At 47.2% G+C, this 14261-nt stretch overlaps 1 protein-coding gene across 5 annotated transcripts in view; it reads left to right on the top strand.

The window, feature by feature from the left end:
• The window catches only part of GTF3C2 (general transcription factor IIIC subunit 2), a 906867-nt gene that overhangs the window by 527414 nt on the left and 365192 nt on the right, over window positions 1–14261 (top strand). The gene's annotated exons all lie outside the window — the stretch shown is intronic.

Below are 14261 nucleotides of genomic sequence, written 5' to 3'. Positions count from 1 at the left end.
CGCGTTTCAGCTGAGTTGGGGCTCACGACTCCTTTACGCGTTTCCTCCCATACCCTTGATTCCTTGGGTTCTGAGGAAGATTCGCCAAGACCGGGCCCAAGTCATATTGATCGCCCTGGATTGGCCAAGAAGGGTGTGGTATACAGATCTTCTCCACCTCTCCTCGTGCCCTCCGCTCCATCTCCCTCTCAGGTCAGACCTCCTCTCGCAGTTGCAGGGGCAGGTTCTACACCCCCACCTCCAGAGCTTAAACCTTCATGCCTGGTGATTGAACGGGGCAACCTGAATTCTTTTTCTCTCCCGCCTGACGTGGTGGACGTGATTTTGTCTGCCAGGCGTCTATCTACCAAGTCTTATCTATTCCTATAGGTGGTCCAAATTTGTCCATTGGTGTGGGGAGAAGTCTATTGACCCTTTGAGGGCTCGTTTATCCAACATCCTTCAGTTTGCTCTCTCTCTAGCTCAGCAAGGTTTTTCCTGTAGCTACTGTGAAGGGTTATTTATCGGCTTTGTTGGCATTCCTTTGCTTGTTGGATCAGCCATCCTTGTTTAAATCACCTATTGTGTTACGGTTCATTAAGGGCCTTACCAACACATTTCCGCCCACTCCATTTATTGTGCTTCAATGGGACTAAAATCTTGTCTTAACTTACTTGATGGGTTCTCCCTTTGAACGCTTGCACAAGTGTCCCTTAAGGCTACTGTCTTTTAAAACCGTTTTTCTCATTGCCATTACCTCGACAAGGAGGGTAAGTGAGTTCGAAACCCCCGTTCTTGACCATTCATGCTGAAAGAATGGTACTCAGGACCAGGGCTGCTTTTCTGCCTAAGGTGGTAACTCCTTTCCATCTGGGGCAGTCCATTACCCTCCCTCCCCCTCACCCTTCCAAGGAGGAGGAGCGGCTTCACAGCTTGGACGCTAAAAGGGCGGTGAGTTTTTACCTCAATAGAACTAAAGACTTTCGAGTGGATGACCAGCTCTTCGTGGGCTTCATTGGCTGCAGGAAAGGCAGAGCGGTGCACAAGCGCACCCTTTCCAGATGGATTATCTTGTGCATCAAGATCTGTTACTCTTTGGCCGGTAAGGAACCTCCAGAGGGTATAAGGGCTCACTCTACCAGGGCAAAGTCTTCTACATCTGCCTTATCTAGAGGTGTTCCTGTAGAGGATATTTGTAGAGTGGCAACTTGGGCCTCCCTCCACACTTTCGCGCAGCATTACTGCTTAGATTCCGAGGTGAGGAGGGACGGACACTTTGCACATTCCGTCCTTCAAGACTTTTTGATATAGAAGGGTGGACACCCTCCACCGGGAGTGGGGACTGCTGTGGGACTCTATTCACAAGGTGAGGAATCCACTGGCAGATGTATCAATCAGAAGAACAAGTTACTTACCTTCGGTAACGCTTTTTCTGGTGGATACAGTATCTGCCTGTGGATTCCTCACTGACCCACCCGCCTCCCCGTTGTCCATCCTTGTATACCTACAATAGTGATAATGTGATAAAATCTTTTTTACTGTCAAAGGAAATGTGTTATTTCTATTGCTTTCATGCATTGACTGTGTGTTGGTTTGAATATTATGCACTGTGTATACAGTATATATATATATATATTGTTGTCGGTCGTCCGTGTGCCTCGCAGGCACGGAGAAATAGGGCCGAACTGACGTCATCACGCCGACGAGGCTCTCTTATGGCTCCAGTGACGTCAGCAGAGCTGCGTGCGGAGCCATGCTATTGTGACGTTGTCCTCGTCGGCGTGGAGAGCTACGAAAAATTTCCCAATGCTGCTGGCGCAGGGGATATTCACAAGATGAGGAATCCACAGGCAGATACTGTATGCACCAGAAAAAGCGTTACCGAAGGTAAGTAACTTGTTAGTCAGGACTAACCTCCTGACTGATGAGCGGCTTTGTCGGAGCTCCTGCTGCCGTTCTATGAGGCCCTCACAGACATCCTTCTGGGCACTTGGTCCAAGGCCAGCACAGGGGCTCCTGTGGATAGGATGATTGCCCGACGCCACCGCCCGGCCTCGGGTGACCCAATTTTCCTCTCCTAATACCCTACCCCTGAGAGCTTGGTGGTCCAAGCCTCAACATCTAAAGGCATGTTCACTACTGTTCCCCCAGATAGGGAATCCCAAGAAGCTGGACCGCCTTGGGAAGAAAATGTTTTCTTCTGCCAGCTCAGGAATGCGGTTGGTGAACACCCCATGACTCTTGTGCCTCTACACCTACTCTCTGTGGGATATGGTTGCGCAAGTGCTGCCACAGTGCCCGGATGAGGCCCGGACTGTACTCTCCTGTGCGATCGCATAGGGTAGAGATGCAGCGAAGTTCGCCATTTGATGTGGGCTGGATACCGCTGTCTCACTAGGTAGAACGATTTCTACGTCAGTAGCCTTGAGACGCTATGCCTGGCTATGGTCCACTGGCTTTTCCGGGGATGTCTAATCTACCCTTTTGGACATGCCCTTTGATGGCCGTCACCGGTTTGGCGACAAGGTGGACAATGCGCTCGAGCGCTTCAAGGACTCTAGGGTTACGGTCAGACCCTGTGTGTGGAGAAGTGTGGCTCAATGATTAGAGCGGCAGACCCTGATGCAGAGGTCTAGCCCGGGACCAGGGTTCAATTCCCCGCCTCGGCGGGTCTTGGGCTCAAAAATTCCACGGACCTGATAATTCTCGCCTCGGTGCCTATTCCAATCATGGAGTCCCACTCTGCAACTCTGGGCAATAGCTTGCTTAATCTCCACAACGGCCCCCACAACGCTAAGGATGCCTGGCCTCCACATTGGGGTTGCCCAGGAGTGGACGCCTCACAGGAAAAGCCAGGATGGGTTCCACAGCGGTATTCGTACAAGCGCCTTGAGACCCTTGCGGGTGAGTAGTGTGCTATACAAGTATCAAATTTATCCTTGGGCCTCCCTGCCACGTCTCACCACCTTCCACCCAGGGCCACAGGCCGGCGCAAGCCACACGGCCTCTGCGTGGCTGGGGAAGTGGGACCCAGTGCCCTGGGTCCGGGGGCCACTCCACCACTGCCCCCTCTGCATCAACCTCCAAACCTTTCTAGTCCGACATTTCAGGGCCACCAGTTGCCAGTGGGCGGCAGGATCCACCTTCACCTCCCCCACTGGCGCAACATCATGTCGGACAGGTGGATTTTGAAGATAGTCCAAAGGGTCTACTCCCTCCCCTTCGACACTACCCCTCCCTCCATGCCACCAACACTCCATCGCATGTCGGAGAATCACTTGGCCCTTCTCAGTCAGGAAGTTAAGGTTCTCTTGGCCAAGGGAGCTATAGAGCGAGTCCCTGAGCCAGAAGTAGGTTGTGGTTGTTACTCCCACTACTTCCTGGTACCCAAGAAGGAAAAAGGCATGCTTCCTAACTTGGATCTCAGGGACGGCAATCCTCTTCCTCCAGAAGGAGAAGTTCAAAATGTTGACATTGTCTCAGGTCCTGTCTGCCCTCAACCCTTGAGACTGGATGGTAGCGTTGGACGTGTAGGATGCCTATTTCCACATCCCCGTCCTGTCAGCCCACAGGCGTTACCTACGTTTCACGGTAGGCCACGAGCATTTTCAGTTTACCGTGCTCCCTTTTGGCCTTACCAGCACCCCTCAGGTATTCAGGAAAGCGATGACAGTGGTTGCAGCGCATCTACACAGATCAGGGGTTCCAGTCTTCCCCTATCTTGACGACTGGCTGTTGAAGGCAAGCTTGTCCCAGGCTGTTGTCTTCCCACCTCCAGACTATGGCGGACCTCCTGCACTCGCTGGGGTTCACTAGTGCCGAAGTCGCACCTGATTCCCTCTCAGAAGTTCCTTTTCATCGGAGCAGTTCTGGATACACCGCAGTTTCAGGCTTATCCTCCCGAGCAGTGAGTCCGGTATATTCGGGCTATGATACCGATTTTTCAGCCTCTATCCCGGATTTCGATGAGAATGACCCTGAGGCTGCTGGGCCTTATGGCTTCCTGCATCCTGCTGGTGGATCATACCAGGTGGCATATGTGGGCTTTGCAGTGGGACCTGAAGTTCCAATGGGCACAGCATCAGGGGAATCTTTCTGATTGCGTCCAGATTTCAGAGGGCACTGCACACCAATTGCAGTGGTGTCTAACGAGCCAGGATTGCGTCAATGGCAGATCCCACTCCCTTCGCCAACCAGCGTTCACAGTGGTGACAGATGCACCACTCCTGGGATGGGGCGGCGACATGGGGGAGTCCGGGCTCCACATCAGCCTTCTGGAGCTCCGGGCGATTCGTCTTGCAGTGAAGCCATTCCTTCTGTCGGAGGAAGGGTGGTGCAAGTGTTTACAGACAACACCACCGCCATGTGGTACTGCATCAAACAGGGTGGGTGGGGTCGTGGACCCTATGTCAGGAGGCTATTCGCCTTTGGAAGTGACTGGAACATCAGGGCTTGTCCCTGGTTGGCCAACACCTGGCAGTTTCTCTGAACGCCAGGACGGATGAACTCAGCCACAGGTGCATGATGGATCACGAATGGAGTCTTCACTCGGAGGTGGTGCAAGGTCTCTTTCAACTGTGGGGAGAGCCTTGGTTAGATCTGTTTGCCACCGAAGAGAACACGCAATGTCAGCAGTTCTGCATGTTGGAATTTTCAAGGCGGCACTCGCTCTGCGACACTTTTCGATGCGAGTGGAATTGTGGTCTTCTATACGCCTTTCCGCCTATACCACTTCTGCCCAGAGTGCTGAAGAAGATCAATCACGACCAGGCCCAAGTCATTCTTGTGGCTCTGGATTGGGCACGAAGAGTTTGGTATCTCGAGCTCTTCAACATGGCCATCGACCCTCTAATCAGACTGCGTCTTCGGGAGGATCTTCTGTGGCAGCAGCTTGGGACGGTCCTCCACCTGAACCTGTCCAGCCTCCACCTCCTTGCGTGGAGATTGAGTGGCGACAGTTGACGGCTTTAAACCTTCCTCCCGAAGTCTGGAACATTATCTTGGCAGCCAGGCGTCCCTCCACCAAAAAGGTATACGCCTGTAGATGGAATGAATTTGTGGCATGGTGGACAGCAAAGTCTGTGCATCCCCTTTCTGCACCTCTTTCAGAGGTTCTCCTCTTCATTCTTTCCTTGGCCCAGCAGGGCTCTGCTCTGGGCACTCTTAAAGGCAATCGTTCAGCCATTTTGGCCTTTCTTCGCCTTCCTGAAGTCTCCTATTGTAAATAGATTATTTAAGGGCATTACTCACCTTTTTCCTCCAATTCCTTTTGTAATGTCCCAGTGGGACTTGAATCTTGTATTGACCTACCTTATGTGTGCTCCTTTCGAGCCCCTACATAATTGTCCTCTCAGACTCTTGTCTTTAAAGACTGCTTTTCTGGTTGCCATCACCTTTACTCGCCGGGTGATTGAGCTTCGGGCTCTATCTTCTGAACCTCCTTTCCTTGCTGTCCATCCAGACAAGGATTTCCTAGACCTTCTTTTCTTCCCAAAGTGGTTACCGCTTTCCACATAGGACAGACCATCACTTTGCCTACCTTCTTCTCGCCCACGCATCCTTCCAAGGAGGAGGAGAGACTCAACATTCTGGATCCAAAACGTGCATTATCATTTTATCTGGATTGCACAAAACAATTCCGGGTGGACGATCAACTCTTTGTTGGCTATGAGCTCCAAGAAAGGTCGGGCCGTACAAAAACGAACCATCTCTCGATGGGTCGTCCTTTGCATTAAAATCTGCTATTCCTTGGCGAAAAAGGAGCCACCAGTAGGGCTGCGTGCCCCTGCTGCAGTTTCTACTGCTTTGGGACGTGGAGTCCCCCTCAATTACATCTGCCAGGCAGTCACGTGGGCATCACTGCACACGTTCACTAAGCATTACTGCCTGGATAGTCCAGTCCGGAGAGACTTCTTCTTTGGTGATTTAGTTGTCCAGGACTTTCTGGTGTGAACTTAGTTCGGAGATCCACCTCCGGGGTTGGTATTGCTGGGGTATCTATTCTAAGATAAGGAATCTATAACTAATAGTCTCTTTCAGATGAACATGTTACTTACCTTCGGTAGCGATATATCTGTAAGAGAAATATAAGAGACGTACCGCCCCACCCATTCTCCCCGTTCTGAGAACTGACTTCTAGAGTAAGGGATTCCCTTTCAGGGCCCTAGTTTTGTGCCGCAGAGGTCAGTGTCTTGTATGGCTCTGCGCTTCAGGCGTGTAATGTCGTGTAAAAGAACTGACGTCAGCACTCAGGGGTGGCGTCTAAGTAGATACCACAGCTTCATTCTGGCGATCACGACACTAACGACGAACGCGAAGTTGACCGACGCCACCTACCGACACGTGGGGGTACTGCTACAGAAAAATTCTCTGGATCCAATCTGACACCTGGGGATATTTTAAGGTAAGGTAAGGTATCTATCACTAACTAATGTCTCCTACAGATATATCATTACACAAGTAACTTGTGCATTAAAGCAACATACAGGGATGGATAGAAAATCTAAGCCAATAGCAATCGCTCGTACTGCATTCTTATCCTTTGTTTATTTCAAAGTTTAGGCTGTGCACCACAGTTTTGTAGTGTGAATGATGCTGTTTACATGAGCCTCTACATATCTGTTCAACACTGATTGTGCCATTTTATGTCTGTGAAGACAAGGTCTCTGACAAAGAGTCAAACTCCGATGATGAATAATGATGGGGAACAACCCTTGGCCTTATCCAGGCCCCTCCTGAAAGTTGCCAATGCATCACCACCAAGCTATAGCAAGAATGAGCTCTGAATTACTATAGTTCAGGGTGGCTTATAGTGCTGCATGAAATTCATGTTTTTCAGCTTTCATTTATCTTGGCTTAAATCCAGAAGTATGCTTTGTCTTCAAGAGTTTTACCACCAGTTAGGCTCAGTGTCAGTTAAGCTGTCTATTAATTCTAGGGCACTGCTACATCTTTGCCACCTACATCAGTTTGGCACTAGGCTCCATATGTGCCTCAAGTACAAAGTTTAGGACTAGTATTACGTCTCTAGTACATTATTAAGATCCAAGTAATTCCATCTCACATAAATATTTGTGTGCGCTTTATTGTACAATCACAAAAAATACCACAAATTAAACAACCGATTATTTGAACAGTTGAAAGAGCTCAGTGAGTTATGTATTGCAGATTCTACATTCAAGAGGAACGCTTATTGTTATCACTTGGCACGGAGAAGACAGTGATAATTCTGCAATATGATTAGCAAAAGTGCTTGACTTTGCCTTTTCCTCATTTGCCGTGAGGGGAACGGCTTACTTGTGGGGAATCCTGCCATTCGCCTACCGCTTCGAATTCCTGTGCCGTGAGGGGAACGGCTGTGCAGACTACGAATCCCAGCACCCTCAGACACCGGCGCAGCGCCTGATGACATCATAGCGCGCCGGTGTCCTACTTAAGCCAGGGAAAGCTCCCGCAGCGCGGGACGCGCCGGAGGAGCAAAAGTGCTTGACTTTGCCTTTTCCTCATTTGCCGTGAGGGGAACGGCTTACTTGTGGGGAATCCTGCCATTCGCCTACCGCTTCGAATTCCTGTGCCGTGAGGGGAACGGCTGTGCAGACTACGAATCCCAGCACCCTCAGACACCGGCGCAGCGCCTGATGACATCATAGCGCGCCGGTGTCCTACTTAAGCCAGGGAAAGCTCCCGCAGCGCGGGACGCGCCGGAGGAGCAAAAGTGCTTGACTTTGCCTTTTCCTCATTTGCCGTGAGGGGAACGGCTTACTTGTGGGGAATCCTGCCATTCGCCTACCGCTTCGAATTCCTGTGCCGTGAGGGGAACGGCTGTGCAGACTACGAATCCCAGCACCCTCAGACACCGGCGCAGCGATTGTTGACATCATAGCGCGCCGGTGTCCTACTTAAGCCAGGGAAAGCTCCCGCAGCGCGGGACGCGCCGGAGGAGCAAAAGTGCTTGACTTTGCCTTTTCCTCATTTGCCGTGAGGGGAACGGCTTACTTGTGGGGAATCCTGCCATTCGCCTACCGCTTCGAATTCCTGTGCCGTGAGGGGAACGGCTGTGCAGACTACGAATCCCAGCACCCTCAGACACCGGCGCAGCGCCTGATGACATCATAGCGCGCCGGTGTCCTACTTAAGCCAGGGAAAGCTCCCGCAGCGCGGGACGCGCCGGAGGAGCAAAAGTGCTTGACTTTGCCTTTTCCTCATTTGCCGTGAGGGGAACGGCTTACTTGTGGGGAATCCTGCCATTCGCCTACCGCTTCGAATTCCTGTGCCGTGAGGGGAACGGCTGTGCAGACTACGAATCCCAGCACCCTCAGACACCGGCGCAGCGCCTGATGACATCATAGCGCGCCGGTGTCCTACTTAAGCCAGGGAAAGCTCCCGCAGCGCGGGACGCGCGCGGGCGGAGCCCGGGCGAAGCCCGGGCCAAGGGCGGGCCCGTCCTTGCCCGTCATCGCCAGGAAGAGACTGGACTGGGCAACCCCCCTAAAGACGTACATGTGAGTGTTGCCGTCAGGTACTTCTGATTGCCTTTATAAAACCTGTGTGGCATAGAGTGTGTAAGTCTACAGTTGGGTGAAGCTATATTCCAGTTGGTACTTGTATTTGTCCCATTACCATGCCAGCTAAAGACACGAAAGGGAAAACTCCAAAAGTCCCATATTCCGGAGCAATGGACCAATTTATCACCAAAGTAAATTGTGTGATAGACCAGGAAATCACGCTCCTGGAACGTCGTGTATCCCAGGATCTCGCGGCGGCCAGGAGATCTTCGCTGGGTCATATAGCTAATGTTGGTACTCCGGCTCCACTTATCATCACTAGTCCTGCAATGCCCTGTTCTGACACTGATGTCTCGACTTATGATTTATTGCCTAGTGGAACAGTTGCAGTGTCAGCGGGTGAACAGTCTTTGGTCTCTGAATCACTGTTGAGTTCACCCCGCCCGTTACCATCTACACATAGTGCAACTACAGGACCTTGCACTAGACAACAGCGAGATAGGAATCTTGGGGCCGTCCCTAAAATTAAGCATGGTTATACCCCCACTATTGGTGGAAAGGCTAAGAAAGGAAGTAAAAAGCCAAAGCCTGCTAACCACTCGAGATGTCCCAGATCATCTAATGCCCATCTTGAGCAGCATATACCGGCTACACCGATCAGCAAAAATGCACCCCTAGTTTCCACTTCACCTGTGGTGCAAACTGTTAGTGGGGGGGCAAATGTTGTAAGTAGCGGGGAGGGATTGTGCTATGATCTGTCCAATATCTATGACGCAATTAGATCTCTTCTTCAACCTATAAAGGATAAAATAAATATGATTGAAGATCATTTGTCTAAGATTGAATTAAGGCTTAGTGGTTTTTCCCACTCTAGAAGTAATACGGACCATCCTGGCGCTTGTAACTCATCGGATAACACGCGAGTAGAAACTGTTTTGGCCGTCCCACAAAACTTGCCAGGACTGTCTATGACCTATCAGGACCTGACTACAACTAATAAACCTGTGGTCCTGCCTGACCATGAGCAACCTGCTCAATGTAAAGCGCCCCAACATAAGCATGATGCCAAGTCTACTACTCCGGTGACACCAAGGGGTAAAAATATCCCAAATCTACCACCCGAAGCTGCCCCATTTGTTGTTATCTTAACAGGGGTTCCCTTACTGGGTAAACGAGAGGTTGAGTCCCCTACAACTTTGAGAAACAGGGTTGTGCACTGGTTGAATAAAAACAGACCACTTCCACTGCACAAAGCATGTAAGATAACTATGGTTAGGAGGGCGCCATGGGTTGGGCATTTGACAAAAAATATAGAGGGGGACTGTATTTTAGTTAATTTCGATGATCCCACCATAGTCGATTACATCTGTAACTGGAATGATTCTAAAATAGATGTGTCAATTAAGGCCTTTCCTCTGACTTACTTTTACCCCCCTGGTCACTTTACCACCAAATTTGATGGGTGGGAAATGGTACGTAGAAACGGGAGGGGCCCTTTACAAGGACATTGGCATAGATACCCCCCCCCCTTATAGACCCTATCCCCTTGCAAAATCGGTTTAGTAGCCTGGAGTCCGTTGATTGACTGGGGGGTGATGAAAGTATATTGGGTTGCTGCTTATTTGACTATACAAACACCCATTTGAAGGTAACAAATGTCCAAAATAATCACACTACCAGTAATGAAGAGCCAACGGGGGCTAGATCAGATGTTGTACCTGGTATATTACACGAGGAGGAGCTTACTGTAGCATCTCCGATTACCCAACTAGAAGAAAGAAGTATTCTTGAGGAGGGTGTTGTTAAAGCTATAACAAGCCAAATAACACCTAAAAATGTAATATTACCAGAGGTAGGTCTTAACATCATGACCTGGAATATAGCTGGTCTAAGTTCAAAGTTAAATACTCCATTCTGGAATGGCTTTATTACACAAGGGTTCGACATTATTTGCCTTCAAGAGACTTGGTATAAGGAGGCAATCCATGTGGAAGGCTATATTACATATTGGGCACCGGCTGTGAATTCGGCAGCAGGAAGGGCTAAAGCCGGACTCTTAATTATGGTTTCAACTAAATTAACTCAGTTCAAACCTAACACTTATCATGAGGTGTCTTCTTATGCCCAGTATTTACGACTGGAGCATGTTGCAGGCAAGGATTTAATTATTATTAATTATTATAATAATACCTTTGATGCACGTAGGGGTCCTATTGTTTATGAAATAGGTTGTGAGATAGATAAGTTGTTGGCTGGTTCCAGGAACCAATCAATCTTATTGTGGGCAGGAAATTTTAATATACAGGCCTGTCAATATGTTGATCAAAGGATTTGTGGCTTTCTGGGGGAAATGGGTAATAATGTTGACTCTTCACATACCCATTTCCCTCATGATGATTATGGAAACTCCCTTAATAATTTGCTAGCTAAATTGAATTTAGAGTTGCTCGACTGTTCACTGAAAAAGGGCAATATTAAATGCCCAACTTTTACAGGCAGGGGTGCCCACTCTAATATTGACCACATACTTCTCTCCTGCAATACTGCCTATACTGATTTATGGGTAACAGAGCAAGCAGTAAGTGATCATAACAGTATCTCTGTAACTTTGTTGACGTGGGGTAATGTACATCCAGATACCACCACTTTTATTGGAGATATTGTTGCAGTGAGACCAAATGGGCCAAGAATTAAGTGGACCAATATTAATCCGGTCAAACTTCTGGGTGAAGTTATTATTAAATGCAAAACAGAAATTGACTACTGCCTAAGTAACGAAACAGCACCTGCCATATTGCTATCCAAATTTCATCAAATTATTTCTGTTATCGCTGGCTTATTGACAGGGAGGAGTAGGCCACCAAAAAACAGGTCTGTTGGCTGGTTCGACAATAACTGTATACAGGCTCTGTCGAGTTTAAAAGCTGCATTGGATATTAAACCCAGGGATAATACCCTTATTAAAGCTGAACGACTCAAATATAAGACCTCCCTGAAAGTCCGTAAAAAAGAAATACAGGAAGAGCTATGGCATAAATTAAATTTAGCTGCTAACACAAATAATAATGCTCTATTTTGGGAGACAATTAATTGCCCTTTTCTTAAGAATGATACCATTCCCGAAATAACATCTTATGTAAATTGCAATGATTGGATTGATCATTTTTCTAAAATTTTTAATCCCGATAGGTTGGTTTTAGATTTGCTAGACAATCACAACTCTGTATGGCCATCGTCACCCCTATCCATTAGTTTGGAGGAGGTCTATCTGGGGCTGACAAAAAGTAAAGGGGGCAAAGCCCCAGGACCAGACGCTGTCCCCGTGGATTTATATAAACAAGAGATGGATCTTTGGGCACCTATTTTAACTCGCATTTTTAATGCTGCTATCGAAGGCAAACTTCCATTGACCTGGGGTCAATCTATTATAGTCCCCCTATTTAAGAAGGGTTCTAGGTCGGAGGCACGAAATTATCGCCCTATCTCCCTCCTGGACTCATCGATTAAAATTTTGAGTAGGATACTCCTAAATAGACTGGAGATATGGGCAGAAGAAAATACCATTTTATCACCAGTGCAGTATGGATTCAGGAGGGGAATGGGTACAATGGAGCAGTGCCTGAACCTCGACCTTATAATAAGTAAATATGTCACGGTTAAAAAGGGGAATTTGTTTTTATGTTTCGCCGATCTTAGTAGTGCCTTCGATCTGGTCGAACACTCTATTTTGTGGCCAATACTACTGGAAATGGGCGCCCCAGTAGATATCGTGCACTTTTTGGCCAGATTATATGAAAGGCTCTCGTGCAAGGTTCGTTTTGGACCGGACGGGGAATCCACCCCCTTTTTTAGAGTGACCCGAGGTATCAGGCAGGGCTGTGTTCTGGCCCCACTGCTTTTTTCTTTATTTATCAACCAAATTGACTCAATTCTTAGGCAAGTTCCTGCAGATGCTCCCAGAGTAGATGGCGACTTCATCCCAATATTGTTATATGCGGATGACGCCGTCCTCTTGTCACGTACTCAAATAGGCCTTCAACGTTTAATTAATTGCTTCTGTAGGTTTATTGAGGATAGGAAACTGTTAATTAACAAAGAAAAAACTTATGTAATGACCTGCGGGAGCAAGAAAGGTGCTAAAAAGACGTTCTTCCTGGATGAGAATAAAATTCAACTCGTGACCAGTTTTTGTTACCTCGGTATCACATTTTCTGGTGATGGAAAATGGGACAAGGAATGTGAAAATGTGCGCCTTAAAATGGTAAAGAACACTAATGGAGTGTTTAGATTTGCCTCCAAGCTTGGGAACAGTAGAATTAACGACATGATTTCAATTTATAAAGCTAGATGTATCTCCTCTGCTTTATATGGTGCTGGAGTTTGGGGGCACCATACCCTTAGTGGTAAACATATCCAACTTGATGAGAACTCATTTTTGAGACGTCTACTGTGTACCCCCACATCAGCTTCCACAGAATTAATTCACAGAGAGGTGGGGCTAGACTATATTGAAGATCTTGCAGCCCTTCGCCCTCTGATTTTATGGCGTTCCATCTGGTCTAAAACCGAAACCTTATTTCACACAAAGAGTAATAAGAGATTGTCTAAGGCTGGACCATTGTCTGTATATACCTTGGCTCAGACATATCTATTACTGGTTCAAGCTCCTTTTTAATCAAGATCCCTTTTTAATTCCCGAGGAAGCTGCCAGTATATCTAAATTAGATCTCAAGGTGTCCTTCTTACGATATACGAGACAATCTAGAGATTCTGTCCATCTTAACCAGCGTACTTACGCCTTTTATGGTGAATACAATTTAAATGAAGGTTTCCAGCCATATTTGACCGAAGTCACAAGAAGATCCCATCGTTTTGTTCTCACTCGGCTAAGGCTTGGAATAGTACACCATCTTGTGTCCTTTCCTATCACCAGGCAGCCTAGTAATATTTTATGCCCATGTGATGATTTATCCAAACAGAGTTGTTGCCATTTTATGCTTTTTTGTAAATTTTATGTATTTTTAAGACGTCACTTTTTAAAACCTATCTTTTTAAAATACAATGTCCGGACTACAAAGAATGCAATGCAGTTACTGTTTAATCTGGAGAGTGCAGATATATGTTTTTATACAGCTACTTATATTCTGAATTGTATGTGTGCCAGGAAATCTATTATCATGTAATTTTCTTGGCCTTTTATTAGTTGCATTGTCACTTTAGCGAGTGAGCAATATAAGCGACTCTTTGCACATGTCCAGAATTGTGATTTGCACTTTATTTGGCATTGTTTTGCTGTATTCTTGCTGCTATGTCTGTTCTTTGACCATATAAATTGAAAGTCTATTGAACATTTTATTTGTTTTATATTGCTCATCCCATCATGCACTTGCACTTTATACGGGGATGGTAACTTGAACAACCCTTGGGGTAATTGGCCTGTATCCTGTTATTTTTTTAAAGCTTTATTGTATGATGTTGTGTGTTATTTTATGTCTGCTATGTGGCTGTTTAAACATGCCGAATAAAGCATTTTGAACTGAACTGATTAGCACCTAAATGGAAATACGGGGTGCACAATTTTTAGATAGTTCATTCATAGTAGATTATATGTTTTCTTAACTATCTGTATCAGTGTTTTGTACTCCATAAACTAAGGGACTAATTATGTAACTGAGTTGGTCACATTACGTACCATGTTTTACAAAAGCCTGCGTCAATGAAATGCATTTTATGCTATTAAATGAAAGCCAAACTGTCTATCACTCTGGCATTGATATT

Source organism: Triturus cristatus, chromosome 6 (assembly GCF_964204655.1).
Source record: "Triturus cristatus chromosome 6, aTriCri1.1, whole genome shotgun sequence".
Taxonomy (NCBI): domain Eukaryota; kingdom Metazoa; phylum Chordata; class Amphibia; order Caudata; family Salamandridae; genus Triturus; species Triturus cristatus.
Note: the sequence above shows the minus strand (reverse complement) of the source record. Positions and strands in the feature narration are given on the sequence as shown.